Source organism: Pristiophorus japonicus, chromosome 21, assembly GCF_044704955.1.
Source record: "Pristiophorus japonicus isolate sPriJap1 chromosome 21, sPriJap1.hap1, whole genome shotgun sequence".
Lineage (NCBI taxonomy): Eukaryota > Metazoa > Chordata > Chondrichthyes > Pristiophoridae > Pristiophorus > Pristiophorus japonicus.
The window spans coordinates 1,185,431-1,206,829 of NC_091997.1; the positions used below are offsets into that span (position 1 = coordinate 1,185,431).

The 21,399-nt window shown below is 47.2% G+C and overlaps 1 non-coding gene across 1 annotated transcript; it reads left to right on the forward strand.

The window, feature by feature from the left end:
• The first annotated feature begins 1,575 nt into the window (after nucleotides 1–1,575).
• On the forward strand, nucleotides 1,576–1,667 carry trnay-gua (transfer RNA tyrosine (anticodon GUA)). Its single transcript is given in 2 exon segments — nucleotides 1,576–1,612; nucleotides 1,632–1,667. It is a non-coding gene; the product is annotated as a tRNA-Tyr (tRNA).
• Nucleotides 1,668–21,399: the final 19,732 nt, after the last annotated feature.

The following is a 21,399-nucleotide window of genomic DNA, read 5'->3' on the forward strand; positions in this document are numbered from 1 at the left end:
AAAAGAGTAGAAAAGATGACAAGGTGATGCCAAACTTGGGTTTAAAACAGCCATAGATTGTAGGACAGGAGGAAGGCCGAGGGAGTTAAGAAGTTCCACAGTTCTGAGGCCCTGGGAAGATAGGTATTCCCTCCCACATATTTATTATCCTTTATACGTTATACTACTGCCGTCAGCTGTGGCTCCATAGATAGCACTCTCACCTCTGAGTCAGAAAAGCATAAAATCAAGGCTGACACTCCAGTGCAGTACTGAGGGAGTTCTGCACTGCTAGAGGTGCTGTCTTTCAGATGAGACATTAAACCGAGGCCCAGTCTTTCCTCTCGGGTGGAAGTAAAATATCCCATGGCACTTTGAAGACGGATATGGGAGTTCTCCCCACCCCCTGTCCCTAGGTGTCCTACCCAACACTTATCCCTCAACTACCACCACTGAAAACAAATGACCTGGCCAGAATCATATTGGCATGACTAGATCCTGACTAATGACCAATGATAGTCCCAATTTCAGTAAAGAGCATAAGATGTAATTTCTCATTTCGGATGAGACGTTAAACCGAGGCCCCGTCTGCGCTCTCAAGTGGACATAAAAGATCCCATGGCACTATTTTGAAGAAGAGCAGGGGAGTTATCCCTGGTGTCCCGGTCAATATTTATCCCTCGAATCAACATTACAAAAAAACTGATGATCTGGTCATTATCACATTGCTGTTTGTGGGAGCTTGCTGTGCACAAATTGGCTGCCGCATTTCCCACATTACAGCAGTGACTACACTTTAAAAAGTACTTCATTGACTGTAAAGCGCTTTGGGACGTCTGGCGGTCGTGAAAGGCGCTGTATAAATAAGAACATAAGAACATAAGAACATAAGAACATAAGAATTAGGAACAGGAGTAGGCCATCTAGCCCCTCGAGCCTGCTCCGCCATTCAACAAGATCATGGCTGACCTGGCCGTGGACTCAGCTCCACTTACCCGCCCGCTCCCCGTAACCCTTAATTCCCTTATTGGTTAAAAATTTATCTATCTGTGATTTGAATACATTCAATAAGCTAGCCCCAACTGCTTCCTTGGGCAGAGAATTCCACAGATTCACAATCCTCTGGGAGAATAAATTCCTTCTCAACTCGGTTTTAAATTGGCTCCCCTGTATTTTGAGGCTGTGCCCCCGAGTTCTAGTCTCCCTGACCAGTGGAAACAACCTCTCTGCCTCTATCTTGTCTATCCCTTTCATTATTTTAAATGTTTCTATAAGATCACCCCTCATCCTTCTGAACTCCAACGAGTAAAATCCCAGTCTACTCAATCTATCATCATAAGGTAACCCCCTCATCTCCGGAATCAGCCTAGTGAATCGTCTCTGTACCCCCTCCAAAGCTAGTATATCCTTCCTTAAGTAAGGTGACCAAAACTGCATGCAGTACTCCATGTGCGGCCTTACCAATACCCTATACAGTTGCAGAAGGACCTCCCTGCTTTTGTACTCCATCCCTCTCGCAATGAAGGCCAACATTCCGTTCGCCTTCCTGATTACCTGCTGCACCTGCAAACTAACTTTTTGGGATTCAGCCGCTTTCCTTTGATGGCTCAGTTGGTAGAGCGGAGAACTGTAGTGGAATACTCAGCAAAGTCATCCTTAGGTTGCTGGTTCAATTCCGGCTCGAAGGAGCTCGTGTAATTTTTCCTAAAAGAGTTTCATGCACAAGGACCCCCAGGTCCCTCTGCACCGCAGCATGTTGTAATTTCTCCACATTCAAAAAATATTCCCTTTTACTGTTTTTTTTCCCAAGGTGGATGACCTCACACTTTCCGACATTGTATTCCATCTGCCAAACCTTAGCCCATTCGTTTAACCTATCTAAATCTCTTTGCAGCCTCTCTGTGTCCTCTACACAACCCGCTTTCCCACTAATCTTTGTGTCATCTGCAAATCCAAGTCTTCTTCTTCTCTCCCCAAAGCAAGGGGAACTACCAGAATTAATGTTTAGCTGGACCTCCCGAAGCCAACATAAACACTGCTGCAGGCTTTGCAGCCTGGGTGCTCAGTGCCCATATACAGGCCAGTGTTGTCTCCAGTCTGTGTTCTTCAACCACACTGCGCACAGTCCAGCAGCGGAAATAAAGCCACACGGACAACTTGCATGTTGCATGTGTTTGTGCTGTGAAACCCTCACCACAACATAAAGCAAAGCTGGATTCACAGCACCAAAGAATCCGGAGAGCTCAAGGTGGTTCTGTAATATAAAGAGGGCATGCGACCCGATCCTGGAAGTTACCGCTGGTGATATTAGTGAACAAACACTAACCGCATTCATAGGGCATTCCTTTCTCAATTGTTCTAAACCAAGCATCAAATGTTTAATTTTAACTGAGTTAATACCTCTGATAAAACACAACGGAGGCATGTCATGAAACATCTTACACCGCAAATATTGGCAAGTTATTTACATTAAATTGCCTGGAATTTACAGCAAAGAAACAGGCTATTTGGCTCAACAGGTCCATGTCAGAGTTTATGCTCCACACGACCCATCCTTACTTCAAATGACCTTATCAGCATATCTTTCTATTCTTTTCTCCCTCATGCGCTTATCATATTTCCCCTTAAATGCTTCGATGTATTCGCCTCAGCTACTCCATGCGGTAGCGCGATCCACATTCTAACCACTCTCTGGGTAAAGAAGTTGACGGGGCTGAATGTCCAGAGTGGGATTCGAACCCACGCCTCCAGGCGAGACTGGGACCTGAACGCACCATTCGGCCATCATGAATTTCTACATTGTCTGGATAGAAAAGCTCAGTTAGTCGCATGATGAAGGAAAAGTTGGTGTATTCCCTGCAAAGGTTAACGGTCTCCCTTTGGCAGATAGGAAAGACTCACACAGCGGCCATATGTTAAAACCACAGTGGTTATGAATGAGAAGACAGTGGAGAATGTTTCATGGAATCCAGACGGAGCCCATCTTGTCTGCCATCTCCCCGTCTGCAGCCACAGTGGGCTTTCATTTCTCAAATGCACAGACCATTTTCAAGAAAAAGAAATTGCGTGTCTTAAAAAAAATAATAAAAGAAGAGACATTCGCTTACCATGATTGAGCGAGGGAGTGCGCTGCTTCTATTTGGGTTCTTTCCATTCAACCTCTGCGGTCTAAAACTCTCCACCAAATTCAAAACAAAACTCGGGGGTTAACCACAAACCTTCATCTTTTCCAATAACAGTCAGACCCTCACAGATTGAGAAGGTTTTTATAAGAAATGAATCAAATTTGTGAAGGCTTTTCTTGAAAATTGGTTTTTCAAATATGACAAAAACAAAAATTAAGGAAAAATCACCCCCGTTCAACAGACCTGACCTAGAAAATTTCAAGCTGTCCTTTACTTCCTGTTCATGGAGACTGCCAGTGAAGTCCTGCTCTTTGAGTTTGGGACACTTTACTTTAACCAGCTGTTGGCTGTAATGGTTCTGTTGAAGATATCGTCACTATAGCAGAAAATTACATCACTAATTTCACCAGTGCCAAGGACCCATTGACTCAGGAGCCAAAGAGGACAATGATGTTCTGCTCCACTGTCCCATGAGTGAAACCACATTTTGGAATTACCCCCATCACAGGTGAGGCATTCTTTTTCTTTATGGGATCAGTCACCTTTGGGGTGAAGTCATAATGCTCAGCCTTAGCTTCCACTGTGGCTCAGCGAGTAAAATGCACTGCTCAGTGTAGTGCTAAGCCACAAAGACCACAGACGTCTCCGCTTCAATCCCTGGCCTGCGACCACTGTGGCTGATCTCAATTGGGATGGAAGTAGAGATGTGACCGTTGGTCTTTGTGCCTCTGGATTAGGGAGATGGCGGGCGGGGGTGCAGGCGGAGGGAGATCAGCTCCCTGCTGTTATCCAGTGATTATTGTTCATTATTCCCCTGTGTGTGCACATCAGGTGGGAAGAAGATCAGGCTCGGGTATCCTCAATGCTTGAGTAGCCCACGGACACTCACTATCCAGGTTCACCCAGGAATTTGCAACTTGGCTTGGAGCACAGAGATTTGGAACTCTCTCTTTCAAAGAGCTGTTGAACTGTGTGTCAATTGAAAATTTAAACAACAACAACTTGTATTTATATAACGCCTTAACATAGTAAAACTTCACAAGGCACTTTACAGTTTTAAGACAAAATAAATACATTTGACACCGAGCCTCATAAAAAGTAATTACGGCAGGTGACCAAAAGCTTGGTTAAAGATGTAGATTTTAAGGAGCGTCTTAAAGGAGGAAAGAGAGGTAGTGAGGCGGAGAGGTTTAGGGAGGGAGTTCCAGAGCTTGGGGCCTAGGCAACAGAAGGCACGGCCACCAATGGTTGAGCGATTATAATCAGGGATGCTCAGGAGGGCAGAATTTGAGGAACGCAGACATCTCAGAGGGTTGTGAGGCTGAAGGAGATTACAGAGATAGGGAGGGGGCGAGGCCGTGGAGGGATTTGTAAACAAGGATGAGAATTTTGAAATCAAGGCATTGCTTAACCGGGAGCCAATGTAGGTCAGCGAGATGGGTGAGCGGGACTTGGTGCGAGTTAGGACACGAGCTGCCGAGTTTTGGATGACCTCAGGTTTACGTAGGGTAGAATGTAGGAGGCCAGCCAGGAGTGCGCTGGACTAGTCAAGTCTAGAGGTAACAAAGACACGGATGAGGGTTGAAACTGAGATCAATAGATTTTTGCTGGGTAAGGGTAATGAGGGATATGGAACCAAAGACCAGTAAATGGAATTAAGATACAGATCAGCTGTAATCTAATTGAATGGCAGATAAGAAGATGGAGGGACTGAATACCCTATTCCTGTTCCTATGTTGTTAAGTGTCAGACCATCTGAGCAAGAGGGGAAGAAAACTCCTCCACACTTCAGTTTGAAATGCTTGAATTGACGATTAGGGACAAAGAAGAAGAACTTCTGTGGAGGGACTGAGGGACTGAGGTACTGAGTGAGTGCTTTGCATTTCTCTTCACTAAAGAGGATGAAATTAACATCGCAATAGAGGAGGAGGGAGTAGAGATATTCGATAAGATAAAAATAGATAGAAAGGAGGTGTTAATTAGGTTAGCAACACTCAAAGTTAACAAGCCACCTGGTCCAGATGGGATGCATCCTATGTTGCTGAGGTTGATAGATAGCAGAAAGTCTGACCACAATCTTTCCATCCTCCTTGGATGTGGGAGTGGTGCTAGAGCACTGGACGATTTTTAAAATATTCGTTCATGGGATATGGGCGTCGCTGGCAAGGCCGGCATTTATTGCCCATCTCTACTTGCCCTTGAGAAGGTGATGGTGAGCCGTCTTCTTGAACCACTGCAGTCTGTTTGTTGAAGGTATTCCCACAGCGTTGTTAGGGAGCGAATTCCAGGATTTTGGCACAGCGATGATGAAGGAACGGTGATATACTTCCAAGTCAGGCTGGTGTGTGACTTGGAGGGGACCTTGGAGAGGATGGTGTTCCTGTGCACCTGCTGCCCTTGTCCTTCTAGGTGGTAGAGGTCGCGGGTTTGGGAGGTGCTGCCGAAGAAGCCTTGGCAAATTGCTGCAGTGCATCTTGTAGATGGTACACACTGCAGCCACGGTGCGCCAGTGGTGGAGGAAGTGAGTGTTTAAGGTATTTATTTGATAGAGTACCACATAACAAACGTATTTGGAAAATAGAAGCACATGGGATTGAAGGGATGGTAGTAATTGGCTAATGGATAGGAAGTAGCGTGCAGTGGTGAATGGATGAAGAGAAGTATGCAGTGAGGTCCCCCAATGGTATTAGTACCATTGCTTTTCTTGGGATGTATGTCTATCTATCTAATAACATGAACTTGAAGTACAATTTTGACGTTTGCAGATGATGCAAAACTTGGCAACATTGTAGTGAGGAGGATATTAGTAGACTTAAGGAGGACAGAGACAGACACATAGCAGATGAAAATTTAATGCAGATAAGTGTGAAGTGATGCACTTTGGATGGAACAACGTGGAGAGGCCGTATAATCTAAATGTTAATCCAAAAGCAAAGCACTGAGGATGCTGGAATCTGAATTAAAAACAGAAAATGCTGGAAATACTCAACGGGTCAGGCAGCATCTGTGGAGAGAGAAACAGAGTTAACGTTTCAGGTCGATGACCCTTCGTCAGAACTCTATTTCTCTCTCCACAGATGCTGCCTGACCTGCTGAGTATTCCCAGCATTTTCTGTGTTTATAATCTAAATGGTACTATTGTGAGGGGGTGGACCTTAGGGTGCTTCTTCACAGATCCTTGCCGGAGGCAGGGCAAGTAGATAAGGCAGTGAAGAACGCATAGGGGATACTTGGCTTTATAAATAGGGGCATTGAATCCAAAAACAAGGAAGTCATGCTCAAACCTTTACAAATCACTGGGTAGGCCTCAGCCAGGGTATTGTGTACAATTCTGGGCACCACATGTTAGGGGGAATGCCGAGGCCTGGAGAGGGTAGAAAGGAGATTTACCGAATTGATCCAGGGTTGAGGGGCTTCAGTTACGTGCAGAGATTGGAGAAGCTGGGATTGTTCTCTTTAGAGCAGAGAAGGTTAAGGGGAGACCCAATAGAGGTGTTCAAAATGATGACGGGTTTTGATGAGCAAATAGGAAGAAAATGTTTTCTCTGACAAGTGGGTTGGTAACCAGAGATCATAGAATTAACACAATTGGCAAAAGAACTAGCGGGAAAATGAGGTGAAGGTTGTTAAGACCTGGAACGCACTACCTGAAAGGGTGGTGGAATCAGATTCCATCGGAAATATCAAAAGGAAATTAGACATGTGCATGAAATTACTAATTTGCAAGGTTATGGGGAGAAAGTTGCCGGGTGGGACTAAGTTGGACAGCATCTTCAAAGAGCCGGCACAGGCACGATGGGCCGAATGGCCTCCTTCTGTACTCTGAGATTCTATGGTTTGAACTTGTTATTGCAGAGCTCCCGTCCCCAAGGCTTCCAAATCCCATCCTCTGATAAACACCTTCATTTTTCAGTATTGTGAAGAAGTAAGAACATAAGAACAAAAGAAATCGGAGCAGGAATAGGCCATTTGGCCCCTCGAGCCTGCTCCACCATTCAATAAGATCATGGCTGATCTGATCATGGACTCAGCTCCACTTCCCTGCCCGCTCCCCATAACCCTTTACTCCCTTATTGCTCAAAAATCTTTCTAACTCCGCCTTAAATATATTCAATGACCCAGCTTCCACAGCTCTCTCGGGCAGAAAATTCCATAGATTTACAACCCTCTGAGAGAAGAAATTCCTCCTCGTCTCAGTTTTAAATGGGCGACCCCTTATTCTGAGACTATGTCCCCTAGTTTTAGTTTCCCCTATGAATGGAAATATCCTCTCTGCATCCACCTTGTCAAGCCCCCTCATTATCTTACATGTTTCGATAAGATCACCTCTCATTCTTCTGAACTCCAATGCATATAGGCCCAACCTACTCAACCTATCCTCATAAGTCAACCCCCTTATCTCCGGAATCAACCTTGTGAACCTTTTCTGAAAAGCCTCCAATGCAAGTATATCCTTCCTTAAATATTTCCTTGAACAATTAGAAGCAGTGTGGGACACTGTGAGTCACGGCATATCTCAGGGATCCACCGACATTTCTAACATTATCTCAACCCTTTATATGTCACTAATTTGCAATATATCAAAGATCTCTCATTTCTATGTGTTATTCAGCCACACCCGGAAACTGGTTCGACTGAGGAACTAAACCAGGTGAGCACAGTATAGCTGGCAGAAGGACCTTCCTGTTGGGTCCATGACAACAAAGCATGTGGTATAGAATCATAGAATGGTTAAAGCACGGAAGGCGGCCATTTGGCTCATCGAGCCCGTGCCAATTCTCAGCTGGTCCCACTCCCCCGCCCTTTCCCTGTAGCCCTGCAATTTGTTTGCCTTCAAATACTTATCAAACTCCCTTTTCAAAGATAAAATTGAGTTTGCCTCCACCAAGGTACTCAAGGGAATAACATAAGCACAAAGCAGCTTGTGATTGGACACCATGGAAAGTTTTTAAGCGAAATCATTGTAATATTTTCCTCATCTTGGGACACCTTACTACATTAGTTTTGCTGTCATCAGGCCACTCAAGGAGTTGCTCTTCACTCACAAAGTACGCTGGTTGCTGAGAAAGAAAAGGAAAAGAGTGAGGTATGTTCATGAGAGGCCCAGGTCACTGGCAGAAGAACCAGAGGCGACATGAGGGAAAAAAATTACCACAGCGAGTTCCAGCCTGTCCTCGCCGCACAGCACTGCACCCCCGCTCCCCCCCCCCCAGTCATCATAATTCACGGCGTGGCCCTCGGCAACGTGGACCATTTCCCATACCTCGGGAGCATCTTGTCAACAAAGGCAGACATTGATGCGGAGATTCAACATCGCCTCCAGTGCGCCAGTGCAGCCTTTGGCTGCCTGAGGAAAAGAGTGTTCGAAGACCATGCCCTCAAATCTACCACCAAGCTCATGGTCTACAGGGCTGTAGTAATACCCGCCCTCCTGTATGGATCAGAGGCATGGACGCCTTACAGAAGACACATCAAGTCGCTGGAGATATCTCACCAACGATGTTTCCGCAAGATCCTGCAAATCCCCTGGGAGGACAGACGCACCAACATCAGTGTCCTCGCCCAGGCTAACATCCCCAGCATTGAAGCACTAACCACACTTGATCAGCTCCGCTGGGCAGGCCACTTGGTTCACATGGCAGACACGAGACTCCCAAAGCAAGTGCTCTATGCGGAGTTCCTTCATGGCAAACGAGCCAAAGGTGGGCAGCGGAAATGTTACAAGGACACCCTCAAAGCCTCCCTGGTGAAGAGCGACATCACCACTGACACCTGGGAGGCCCTGGCCGAAAACCACCCTAGGTGGAGAAAATGCATCCAGGAGGGCGTTGAGCTCTTCGAATCTCAACGCCGTGAGCGTGAAGTGGTCAGGCGCAGGCAGCAGAAGGAGCGTGTGGTAAATCAGTCCCACCCCCACCCACCTTCTCCCGACGAAAATCTGTCCCACCTATGACAGTCTGTGGCTCATGTATTCGACTGTTCAGCCACCAAAGAACTCACTTTAGGAGTGGAAGCAAGTCTTCCTCGATTCTGAGGGACTGCCTATGATGATGATCTGGAATGCACTGCCTGAAAGGGCGGTGGAAGCAGATTCAATAGTAACTTTCAAAAGGGAATTGGATAAATAATTAGAGAGGAAAAATGTACAGGGCTAAGGGGAAAGAGCAGGGAAGTGGGACTAATTTGATCACTTGTTCAAAGAGCTGGCTCAGGCATGATGGGCCGAATGGCCTCCTTCTGTGTTGTATCATTCTATGATTCTATGGTTTTAGGTCACTGTAATCCAAAGCTCATTGGCATGTTTTGGCGTGGTGGTTCACTGCTATTGGTGAGGCCACACCTGGAATACTGCGTGCAGTTTTGGTTTCCATATTTATGAAAGGATATACTTGCTTTGGAGGCAGTTCAGAGAAGGTTCACTAGGTTGATTCCGGAGATGAGGGGGTTGACTTATAAGGAAAGGTTGAGTAGGTTGGGCCTCTACTCATTGGAATTCAAAAGAATGAGAGGTGATCTTATCGAAACATATAAGATTATGAGGGGGCTTGACAAGGTGGATGCAAAGAGGATGTTTCCACTGTTGGGGGAGACTAGAACTAGAGGGCATGATCTTAGAATAAGGGGCCGCCCATTTAAAACTGAGATGAGGAGAAATTTCTTCTCTCAGAGGGTTGTAAATCTATAGAATTAGCTGCCTCAGAGAGCTGTGGAAGCTGGGATGGACGTTAAATAAATTTAAGACAGAAATAGACAGTTTCTTAAACAAGGGGATAAGGGGTTATGGAGAATGGGCAGGGAAGTGGAGCTGAGTCCATGATCAGATCAGCCATGTTCTTATCGAATGGGGGAGCAGGCTCGAGGAGCCATATGGCCTACTCCTGCTCCTATTTCTTATGTTCTTTGTGTGAGTGGAGTGGCCAGAAGAGTGGAGCAGGCGGAGGACACAGCCACCGAACGGAATGAGGAAAGAGCGCAAGAGGCAGAAAATTACAGAGCAGAAAACAGGATGGAGATGGTGGAAAAGGACAAAGTCAGCAGAGGACATCACGGGTCAGGGACAGAGTCGAGCCATAATATGGCTCGCCTTCAGGTGTCGGTGGGGGGAGCAGAGGCGGGTGCAAGGTGCGGGGTAAATGTAAGTACTCCAAAGAGAGATGGGGTGCTGTACATCTTGGGGAGCAGGAGGGGGCAAGACCAAGAGAGGGTGCAAGAGGCAGGCGCGTTAAAGAGGCAGCAGGACGAGAGCGGGGAGACAAAGACGCCAAAAGGGAGCAAGATGGGTGGAGATGCGCCATTGTCCCAGAGAGAGAAGAAACGGGGAGCAAGGGTCAGCGGTGGAGGTGAGGCCGAAGGGAGTGGCACTGTTGGAGAAACCAGGTTAGCAGGAAGACTCTCTCAGGGAGATTCTGTACCCGACGGGGAACAGGGACGGGAGATTACAGAAGAGCTCAAGAGTGAGGAGTTAGAGAGGATGGAGACATAGAATTTGGGGGTGGGAGGTATCATGTGGAAAGGGAAAGGTTAGTGAGGGGCAGTTCCGTGGCCTAAATTTAATGTAAGGAAGAGGCTGAAATTGCAGGGAAAGTTCAAACAGGAGGTGAAAAAGAGCCGGAGGCTGCAGGAGAAAACAGCAACTGCCCAACAGGTTGGGAAGGAGCCTGAGAGGAGGGAAGGGCCAGAGATTCAATGACGGGGGGATTATCAGGCACACTTCTTTTATTAGGAGCAAAGATTACATTGGTCTCGATTAATGTGAACGGATTGAGGGGGGGGAGAAAAAATTGCAGCAGTTGTTGCAGTGTTTTAAAGGCACTGACCTATTGTGTCTGCAAGAAACATTTTGGCTTAAGGATATCCTAGAAAGGGTTCGGAAGGTTTGGAAGGGAGAAGTGTTTGCAAGTTGCGCAAATAATAACCGTAGAGGGGTGGCTGTTTTTGTGAGTTTGTCCATAAAAGAGAATGTTGCATTGGTGGACAAGGACACTGAGGGGAGATTTTTACAACTAAAGGTACAAATGGATGAATTGAATTGTGATCTCTTTAATATCTATGCACCGAATGACCATTGCAAGCGGCGTGCGTTTTTTTGCTGGTTATTCACAAAAGTGGCAGAGGTGGAAAACCTGTGTGTAATGGGGGATTTTAATGTATTTTTATCTCGGATGGACATTTCAGCCCAGATAACCTTTAAGGATGATAACTCCAGAGAGATGATTATAAAAATGAGGGCAAATTTAAATTTGAGAGACTTATGGAGGGATCGGAACCCCAAAAAAAGGGAGTTCTCCAGAAGAGGTTGTGTGAGTAATGTTTTAAAACAGAGCCGAATAGATTTTGTGTTAATGCGGGAAGGATTAAGTTCTGAGGTGATGGAGATTTATTGTAAAAAAGTATTTTTTAGTGACCACTCGGCTTTGGTTCTTAAAATTAGGAACAGCAGAGTTAAGGGGTGTGGATTTTAAACAATCAGTACCTGAAAGAAATTGCTATTAAAGAAGGGATTTTAAATATAACAAAGAATGCTCAGAAGGAACCTTTATAAAAAAAAAGAATTTGGTGGGACAATTTCAAACATGAGGTAAAAGTTTTTTCGGTACGTTATGGGAAAGAAAGAGCAACAGCTAACCGACATCAAGAAGAGAATATAAACAGAAGGTTTACAGATATCTGTAAAGCAGTTGACGGAGGGGATAAGGCAGCGGAGACTAAGTGGAAGGTTTTAAAAGAAAAGTGGGAATTATTGCAAGCTGAAAAATGCAAGATGGCCATTCTCCGAGCAAAGGCTAAAGATGCATTGGAGGGAGAAAGATACACTCGATATTTTCTGGAGCAAGACAAGTTGCGACAAAGGTTATCATTAATTGGAGAGTTGAAGGTTTGGGAAAAGATCATTAATGAAAGTGGAGAGATTATGGAGGCAGCTAGTAGCTTTTATCAAGAGTTATATACAAAAGAAGACATTTCTAAATTAGCGATGGAGAAGTTAGTGCTTTTATTGACGGGGGTTTAAAGGAAGATGAGAGAAGCACGTGTGACAAAGAGGTACGATTAGCGGAAATAAAAGTAGCAATAAATGGAATGAAGGGGGGGAGGGAAAACCCAGGGTCCGATGGACTAAGTGCAGAATTTTATAAAGAATTTTTAAAGATTTTAAGTCCATTGGTCTTAGAAGTTTTTAAGGAGATTAAAACTGAGGGAAGCCTAGCCCCATCTATGAGGAGAGGTATCATAAGCTTAATATAAAAATAAAGGGGATAGAAGGGACCTGAAGAATTGGAGGCCCATCACATTATTAGTTAAGTTTGCTGATGATACAAAGATGGGAGGAAAAGCAATGTGTGAGGAGGACACAAAAAATCTGCAAAAGGACATAGACAGGCTAAGTGAGTGGGCAAAAATTTGGCAGATGGAGTATCATGTTGGAAAGTGTGAGGTCATGCACTTTAGCAGAAAAAAATCAAAGAGCAAGTTACTATTTAAATGGAGAAAGATTGCAAAGTGCTGTAGTACAGCGGGACCTGGGGGTACTTGTGCATGAAACACAAAAGGATAGTATGCAGGTACAGCAAATGATCAGGAAGGCCAATGGTATCTTAGCCTCTATTGCAAAGAGGATGGAGTATAAAAGTAGGGAAGTCTTGCTACAGTTATACAAGGTATTGGTGAGGCCACACCTGGAATACTGCAGCAGTTTTGGTTTTCATAGTTACAAAAGGATATACTTGCTTTGGAGGCAGTTCAGAGAAGGTTCACTCGGTTGATTCCGGAGATGAGGAGGTTGACTTATGAGGAAAGGTTGAGTAGGTTGGGCCTCTACTCATTGGAATTCAGAAGAATGAGAGGTGATCTTATCGAAACGTATAAGATTATGAGGGGGTTTGACAAGGTGGATGCAGAGAGGATGTTTCCACTGATGGGGGAGACTAGAACTAGAGGGCATGATCTTAGAATAAGGGGCCGCCCATTTAAAACTGAGATGAGGAGAAATTTCTTCTCTCAGAGGGTTGTAAATCTGTGGAATTCACTGCCTCAGAGAGCTGTGGAAGCTGGGACATTGAATAAATTTAAGACAGAAATACACAGTTTATTAAACGATAAGGGGATAAGGGGTTATGGGGAGCGGGCAGGGAAGTGGAGTTGAGTCCATGATCAGATCAGCCATGATCTTATTGAATGGCGGAGCAGAGTCGAGGGGCCATATGGCCTACTCATGTTCCTATTTCTTATGTTCTTATGTAAATGTGGATTATAAGATCTTGGCCAGGGTATGAAGGGAGATGATGACGCAGATAGTTTCGCCCTCTCAGTCCTATGGAGTCATAGGCTGGGACATCGCTGACTCTGTGGTCTCAATCCGAGATTCGATAGAACTCATGGAAGAGAGTGGGAGGGAAGCTTATGTGCTAAAGATGGATCAAGAGAAAGCCTTTGATAGAGTCTCTTGTGAGTTTTTATTGACGGTTTTGGAGGCATTTGGTTTGGGGAAAATTTTCATTGCGTGGATAAGGATTTTTTATTCAAACTGTTGTGTATCTGTAAAGCATGCACTCCCATGTTCGGCCACCAGGGAGTGCATCCCCTGAAGTCCCAAGGGATCCCAGCATCCCTTGGGAGCACTGTATATAAGCCGGCCCCTAAGGCCTGTTCCTCACTCTGGAGTGTCTTAATAAAGACTGAGGTCACTGTTACTTTAACCTCCCTGTGAGCAGCCTCTTCTGTGTTAGGAACACAATAACTGGTGACGAGTATACGAATCCAACGCAAAGATGCAGCAAACTGTGGGCATCCTGGAGAAGTTCTCGGAGGGTGAGGACTGGGAAGCCTATGTCGAATGGCTAGACCAGTACTTTGTAGCCAATGAGCTGGACGGAGAAGGAAGCGCTGCAAAAAGGAGAGCGGTTCTCCTCACGGTCTGCGGGGCACCGACCTACAGCCTCATGAAGAATCTTCTGGCTCCAGTGAAACCCACAGATAAGTCGTATGAGGAGCTGTGTACACTGGTTCGGGAGCATCTTAGCCCGAGGGAGAGCGTGCTGATGGCGAGGTATCGATTCTACACGTGCCAGCGATATGAAGGTCAGGAAGTGGCGAGCTACGTCGCCGAGCTAAGGCGACTTGCAGGACAATGTGAGTTTGATGGCTACCTGGAGCAAATGCTCAGAGACTTTTTTGTACCGGGCATTGGCCACGAGACCATCTAACGAAAACTTTTGACTGTAGAGACACCGACCCTCAGTAAGGCCATTGCGATAGCACAGGCGTTTATGTCCACCAGTGATAACCCCAACACATCTCACAGCACACAAGTGCTAGCAATGTTCATCAATTAACTGGAACTGTGTGTGTAAGCAGAAATGTACAGGGCAGAAACCACGAGTCTGCAACTGCCAGCAGGCCTCAGGTGACCCAGATGACTCAGAGTCCGCAACAAAGGATGAATGCAAGGCAATTCACACCTTGTTGGCGTTGTGGAGGTTTCCATTCAGCCTATTCATGTTGCTTCAAAAGGTATGTTTGCAAGAGCTGTGGAACAATGGGGCACCTCCAATGAGCTTGCAGACAAGCTGCAAGCTCTGCAAAACCTGCTAATTGCCACGTGGCAGAGGAAGATCGGTTCATGGTGGATCAAAGCAATTTTGAGCCTCAGAGAGAGGACACAGATGCTTAAGTACATGGGGTGCACACATTTTCGATGAAATTTCCACCTATAATGCTAAATGTAAAATTGAATGGCTTACCCGTAGCCATGGAACTGGACACTAGCGCTAGCCAATCCATCATGAGTAAAAAGATGTTTGAGAGACTGTGGTGCAAAAAGGCATTCAGACCAGCCCTGAGCCCCATCCACATGAAACTGAGAACGTACACCAAAGAGCTTATCACTGTCCTGGGCAGCGCCATGGTCAAGGTCACCTACGAGGGCACGGTGCACAAACTGCCACTCTGGATTGTCCCGGGCGATGGCCCCACACTGCTTGGAAGGAGCTGGCTGGGCAAAATCCACTGGAATTTGGATGAAATCTGAATGCTATCACATGTCGATGAGGCCTCATGTACCAAGGTTCTTAACAAATTTCCTTCCTTTTTTGAGCCAGGCATTGGAAACTTTTCCGGGGCGAAGGTGCGGATCCACTTGGCTCCAGAGGCACGACCCATTCACCACAAGGTGCGAGTGGTACCTCACATGATGAGGGAGAGAGAGGAAATCGAGCTGGACAGGCTGCAATGCAAGGGCATCATCTCCCCAGTGGAATTCAGCGAGTGGGCCAGTCCGATTGTTCCAGTACTCAAAAGTGATGGCACAGTCAGGATTTGCGGCGATTATAAAATAACTATTAATCGTTTCTCACTACAGGACCAATACCCGCTACCTAAGGCAGACGACCTATTTGCGATGCTGGCAGGAGGCAAGACGTTCACCAAGCTCGCCTGACTTCAGCCTACATGACGCAGGAGCTGGAGGAGTCTTCGAAGGGCCTTACCTGCATCAACACACACAAGGAACTGTTCATCTACAACAGATGCCCGTTTGGAATTCGATCAGCTGCAGCGATCTTACAGAGAAGCATGGAGAGCCTATTCAAGTCGGTACCACACACGGTGATTTTTCAGGACGACATGTTAGTCAGGGGTCGGGACACTGCCGAGCACCTACAAAACCTGGAGGAGGTCCTCCAGCGACTGGATCGCATAGGGCTGTGGCTGAAGAGGTCGAAATGCATCTTCATGGCAACAGAAGTGGAGTTTTTGGAGAGAAAGATCGCGACGGACGGCATTCGGCCCACAGACGCCAAGACAGAGGCTATCAGGAACACACCCAGGCCACAGAACGTCACGGAGCTGCGGTCGTTCCTGGGACTCAACTATTTTGGTAACTTCCTACTGGGGTTAAGCACCCTCTTAGAGCCCCTAAATGTTTTATTGCGCAAAGGTGAGAACTGGGTATGGGAAAAAAACAAGCAATTGCTTTTGAGAAAGCCAGAAACATTTTATGCTCCAACAAGCTGCTTGTATTGTATAATCCGTGTAAAAGACTTGTGCCAGCATGTGATACGTCATCGTACGGAGTCGGGTGTGTATTACAACAAGCTAACATTGCGGGGAAGTTGCAATCTGTCGCCTATGCCTCCAGCAGCTTGTCTAAGGCCGAGAGGGCCTACAGCATGATTGAGAAAGAGGCATTAGCATGTGTGTTCAGGGTAAAGAAAATGCATCAGTTCCTGTTTGGCCTCAAATTTGAGCTGGAAACCGATCACAAGCCCCTCATATCCCCGTTCGCTGAAAACAAGGGGATAAATACTAATGCCTCAGCCCGCATACAAAGGTGGGCATGCGCGCTATCAGCGTATAACTATACCATCCGCCACAGGCCAGGCACCGAGAACTGTGCGGATGCTCTCAGTCAGCTACCATTGCCCACCACGGGGGTGGAAATGGCGCAGCCTGCAAACTTGTTGATGGTGGCGCAGCCCACAGACTTGTTGATGGCCATGGAAGCGTTTGAAAATGATAAATCACCTGTCACGGCCCGCCAGATTAGGACTTGGACCAGCCAAGATCCTCTGCTGTCCCTAGTAAAAAACTGTGTACTGCATGGGAGCTGGGCCAGCATCCCCGTTGAAATGCAAGAGCTAATCAAGCCGTTCCAGCAGCGAAAGGACGAGCTGTCCATTTAGGCAGACTGCCTGTTGTGGGGTAACCGCGTAGTGCTACCCAAAAAGGGTCGGGAGACGTTCATCTTGGATCTCCACAGCACACGCCCAGGTATAGTAATGATGAAAGCGATAGCCAGATCCCACGTGTGGTGGCCCGATATCGACTCTGACTTAGAGTCCTGTGTACGGCAATGCAGCGTGTGTGCTCAATTGAGCAACGCGTCCAGAGAGGCACCACTAAGTTTGTGATCCTGGCCCTCCAGACCATGGTCAAGGATCCATGTCGACTATGCGGGCCTGTTTCTCGGTAAAATGTTCCTGGTGGTGGTGGATGCTTTTTCAAAATGGATTGAATGTGAAATAATGTCGGGAAGCACTGCCACCGCCACCATTGAAAGCCTGAGAGCCATGTTTGCCACCCACGGCCTGCCTGACATACTGGTCAGTGACAATGGACCATGTTTCACCAGTGCCGAATTTAAAGAATTCATGACCTGCAATGGGATCAAACATGTCACCTCGGCCCCGTTTAAACCAGCCTCCAATGGGCAGGCAGAACGGGCAGGACAAACCATCAAACAGAGCCTTAAACGAGTCACAGAAGGTTCACTCCAAACCCGCCTGTCCCGAGTACTGCTCAGCTACCGCACGAGATCCCACTCGCTCACAGGGGTGCCCCCGGCTGAGCTACTCATGAAAAGGACACTTAAAACCAGACTCTCACTGGTTCACCCCAAACTGCATGATCAGGTAGAGAGCAGGCGGCAGCAACAAAATGTAAACGATGGTCGCGCCATTGTGTCACGGGATATTGATCTGAATGACCCTGTGTATGTGCTAAACTATGGACATGGTCCCAAGTGGATCGCGGGCACGGTGATAGCTAAAGAAGGGAATCGGGTGTTTGTAGTCAAACTAGACAATGGACAAATTTGCAGAAAGCACCTGGACCAAACGAGGCTCTGGTTTACAGACTGCCCTGAACAACCCACAGCAGACACCACCTTTTTCGAGCCCACAACACACACCCAAAGGATCAACGACACCACCCCGGACCAGGAAATCAAACCCATCACGCCCAACAGCCCAGCAAGGCCAGGTTCACCCAGCAGCCCTGCAGGGCCAACAACACGCCAGCCCAGCGAGGGCACAGCCAACACACCAGAACAGACATTTGTACCGAGGCGGTCCATCAGGGAAAGTTTCCGACCGCCTCACCTTGTAAATAGTTTCCACTTTGACTTTGGGGGGGGAGTGATGTTGTATATCTGTAAAGCATGCACTCCTATGTTCTGCCACCAGGTAGCGCATCCCCTGAAGTCCCAAGGGATCCCAGCATCCCTTGGGAGCACTGTATATAAGCCGGCCCCTAAGGCCTGTTCCTCACTCTGGAGTGTCTTAATAAAGCCTGAGGTCACTGTTACTTTAACCTCCCTGTGTGCAGTCTCAGCTGTGTTAGGAACACAATACAAACTGTGTTAAATGTAATCGTTTTTAATCCAAGTATTTTCCAATGCAGAGGTCAGTGAGACAGGGTTGTCCTGAGTCCCCATTGGTAGCAGAACCATTAGGTTACATGATGCGAAAGGAACAAGGCGTAGTGGGGATTGCGGTCCCCAGTTCCGGGCAGGTGTCGGTGATACACCAATATGCAGATGACACGACCTTAACATTGAGAGATGGAGAGTCAGTGAGGAAACCTTTGGAGTAGTGGAGGAGTATTGTAGAGCTTCAGGAGCTAAAGTAAATGATAGTAAGTCCCAATGGCTGGTTATGGGAAGCAGTAGGGGGAATGGTTGGAGGAAAGCCCTGTTAAGGTGGTGGAGGTTTTAGAAGTTATGGGGGTGCATATGAGGTGCAAGAAGGATAGGGATGAAGTGGCTCGACTAAATTGGGAACCGAAGTTATGAAAATTTAAAAGATTTTGGGAAGATGGGATAGAAGGTGGTTGAAAGTGCAAGGAAGAGCCACAGTGGTGTCAGCTCTCCTGCTTTCTAAACTATGGTACTTATTGACAGTTGATGATATTCCTGAGTGGGCAGCAAAGTCTATCCGAGAGGCTTGTGTAAAGTTTTTATGGGAGGGAAATCAGCCATGATTGCTTACAATACCATCATTGGACAGCAAAATCAGGGAGGACTCAATTTCCCAGACATTGGGCTCAATTTTCCCCAATGCTGTTTTTGGCGTATTGGCCCCAACTACTCCAAAAATATAAGTAGCAATTTTCCCCTTTCTAATTCTTGAAATTGGCACCGTGCAGCCTGTCCTGTATCTTCGGGGGGTGGAGCCTAATGTCTGCGCCGAAAAAACGTTCACCCCCCTCCTCCCCCCCCTTCTGCGCATGCGCGGGAAAAAAAGGAAGTTTTTGAGGTGATTCCTATGGGCGCGCATGCTCAGTACAGCTCCCGGTCTGCAATCAGCCATTTTTAAAGAGTCAGTTGTGTGTGAGAACTTGAATTCTCATTGGAAAAATCAGAGCTGCAATACAAGATGCAACGTGGCTCAAGGACCAAGAATTTCTCACAGGATGAAGTGGAGGCACTGGTTACTGTGATTGAGGCCAGGTGGCACGAGCTGGACACCAGCAAAGGTCACATAAAAGTTTCACCAAAAGAAATGAAGAAACACTGGAACCAACTTGCAGAAGATTACTGCCCAATGGTGACCACCCCGAGATCTGCAGGCCAGTGCAAAAAGTGGCAGGACCTTGGTCAAGTAGTTAGTGTAAGTAATATTTTCATTTATTCACTGGAATTGCAATTGTAAAAGTGACCATCTGTTTATGTCCCACCCAGCAGAAAGACACCCTCTCTAAAAAGTTATATTTTCATCTTTGCAGAGGAAGGTGGCACACAACAAAAGGGAAAGAACTCGAACAGGAGGAGGCCCGGTAAATCTTCACCCAATGACACTGCTGAAAGAGAGGGTCGCTGCTTTCATGGGTCCTGCCTGGAGAAAAGCAACCACCACTGCACAAGCTGGGCCCACACTCGAGGGAGAGGGTAAGTCCTGCAAATTCCACAGTCTGGCTTTGCTAAATGTTTAGTACTATGTGAGCCAGCCATGCTTCAGTTCCTGGGGATGTCTCTGTCAGCTACACTTCAGTTGATGCAATGTGCTATCATTCATCGTGGTCCTTCAAATGAGCCTGCTGCCTGCACTGTGTGAGCCTACTCATACCACCCACCCTGGCCCCTCCTCTGCTGATAACCATTTGTCTGTTCTGTTATATTTTGCAGAACTTGAGGCCAACTGTGACAATGCAGAAGATGATTCAGACGAGGACAAGCCTGAAGAGAAGAACATCTTCTAGACCAAGAGCATGAGGATGAGGGAGAGGGGGAGGTGATGGATGAAGCCCCCACTGTTGTTCTCATTCTGGAGGAGGTGCAGGTGCCACCCATTGAGGTGCCAGCCCCTTTCCTGAGTGGTCCGAGTGTTGCTGGGACATTCCAGGGTTTCCCACAGTCCGAGGCTGTGGGTCCCAGTGGGGTGCAGCGAGGCACACCCAGAGCCCCCCGTCGGAGGCTGCGGGTCCCAGTGGGTGAGGAGGGGAAGGAGAGCTCGACAGCGCTCTCCTGAGGTGCAGGATCTAGCAGATGTGGTTCACATGATGGCAATGAGTGCGGAGAGCATTGACCTTACCCGATCACTCCTGGACATCATCAGTGGGGTGGGTGATGAGGTATCGGGACTGTCGGGAGAAGTAACAACACTCTCACAAGAAATGGGAACACTGTTTGGGAACATGAGGGAGGGAATGTCTCTGGCAGCGGATACAATGTCGGTGCACGAGGGAGGGAATGTCACAGGTAGCTGATGCGCTGGCAGTGAACATGAGGGAGGGAATGTTGCAGGTAGTTGACACACTGTTGCTCAACATGAGGGAGGGCATGTCACAGGTAACCGAGACACTGTTGGCGAACATGAGGTAGAGAATGTTGCAGGTAGCGTACGGGAGGATGAAAACCCCTCATTTTACCTAGAAGGAAAAGAGCTGTGGGATCTGTCTGTGCCGCAGCAGGCCAGTGTCCTGGAAGGAACAGGGAACCCAGAACCAGATGTGGATTGAAACCGAGACGGTGTGGCCTTGGCAGGGCAGTGATTGGACGGGGGAGGGCACCGGAGGGCCAATGGTGGGACAGAGTCAGCCCGAAGCAAGGGACTCCAAGCCAATGGGAGTGCCCTTGCTCGAAAACTCGGGGCTGACTCATCTCCGATACTGGGCTATTGTCTCCCCCACGTTTACACTATGGAGGGATATTATGCAGGCCTTAAGAAAACTAGGGAACCCAAAACAATGGCTACAGGAGGCCCATAGCCTGCCAACCCAATTAACACCTACTCAACCCTTGATTAGGTTATCAGGGATGGCCAGTGGAAAATCCCCACGAAATCCAAACACTGCTGCATTTTTCAAAAATCACAAGCCCACCAATGGGAAGGATTTATTTCAGCACGAAAGTCTGGCTGGATAACTGGATATAAGGGCTTTCTGCCCCGACAAGTTGTTCCGTTCTTATGTTCCAGCAAGCAGTTAGCCTTTCGACACAGAAGGAAGACCAGTGTCCGAAGACACCGAAGACACAAGAAGCAATCCACCATCCCGAGACGGCATCAGTTCAGCCTCCTTTCGC